This window comes from Pundamilia nyererei, unplaced genomic scaffold (genome assembly GCF_000239375.1).
Source record: "Pundamilia nyererei isolate P.nyererei 1_Seehausen unplaced genomic scaffold, PunNye1.0 scaffold00016, whole genome shotgun sequence".
Classification (NCBI taxonomy): domain Eukaryota; kingdom Metazoa; phylum Chordata; class Actinopteri; order Cichliformes; family Cichlidae; genus Pundamilia; species Pundamilia nyererei.
Window position 1 is genome coordinate 1,275,097 of NW_005187417.1, and position 1,537 is coordinate 1,276,633.

The following is a 1,537-nucleotide window of genomic DNA, read 5'->3' on the forward strand; positions in this document are numbered from 1 at the left end:
CGTCATCATACTGTACAGTGAGGTTTAGTGCCACAGCATTGATATACATGTACAAAAGCAAATACAAGTGCAATAACAAACAGTCTTAGAATATAAAACATGAATCTAATGCAATGAAGTTTTTCCCCACACACATTTAGTATGGCCGGGTGTTTTGGCATTCTGGTATGACTACAATCTTCCATCCATCCATCCATCGTCATCCGCTTTGTCCGGGGTCGGGTCGCGGGGGCAGCAGCCTAAGCAATCTTATTTATTTATTTTAAATTTAAAAAAAAAAAAAAAAGGTTCATGATACCCAGCTAACATCAACTATCTGCAGTCCAAGAAGCTGGAGTTAGAGTTTCTCGTCCTGATTTCAGGACCAGAATCTGTCAGGACAAACAGATGTATGACATCTCAGGAAAAAAAAAAAAGCACCAAAATGTGCGCTGCTTTTCGGTCTGGTTACTACCGTTTATGTCAGAACCGGTGCAATACCATACCCATCCCTATTTAGCAGTGATCGAACTTTCAAAATAAGAGCACAGAGATCATGAAGTCATGGAGTGTGAACTTGTCTCAGATGGATAAAAAAACTAAAACAAAAGAGAAATCAAAAATGAGCTGCCAAATATACTGTGGGAACCACTAATAAACCTGCAAACTAAAGTGTGTGAGTGGGGAACACTGAAATACATGAATAAAGTACATTAAGATAAAATTAAGCAGTGTATTAAATAGTTGTAGTAGTTTTTAAAAGAATTTAAAGTATTTTAAAGACGGTATTTCTATTTTCTATTTTCTTCAGTACAGCTGAAGAACAGATAGAAAAGATTTGTGGGTTTCCTGCCTTCCCGTGCAGACTCTTTCTTCTACTGAAGAAATACATTTGTTCCCCATGCTGACAGATAAACTCTGTTTAACATTTAGATCTACCTTCAAACATGACTGTGGAGGTGGTGTGAACATGTAACTCAGTGGGTCTGGGGAGGCACGAGTTTCGTTTAAGAAAGGACCCTGAACGTTCTGCCGTCGAGGGGTGACACCATCAACCGTGCTGAGCCCGGGGAGTGGAGGGGGCGCCACTTGTTCCTCCAGAGCACCGTGAAGAATCTGGACACGAAAAGGATGCACGCCACGACCAACAGCACAACTGCAGAGAGAAAACAAGCAGGGCAGCTAGTGGTTAGGTCGGCCAAGGCTGGACATTAAATTAACTGAACTCCTCTCTGCCTCTGTTCACTGAATAAACTGATGATTCTTGTGACACAAGTTTATTATATTTGTGTTTCAGGGGTGACAAAAACAGATTCACTATTTTATAAAGTTTACACATTTCTAGTAGTTCATAAGCAGCATTTCAGTGGAGAAAGCAGCTTTTCCATGCATGAAACACCCGTATAATATTCAAATGGAACAGAAACCCCAAACCAAACCAAACAAAAAATACTGGCTCATTAATAATCATTATTGATAAATAAGTATTGCTGAACTCACCCATAAAGATGGCGTTTGGAGTGGGATCAGCTGGGTTGAAGTGCTTGTAGACGTTTCC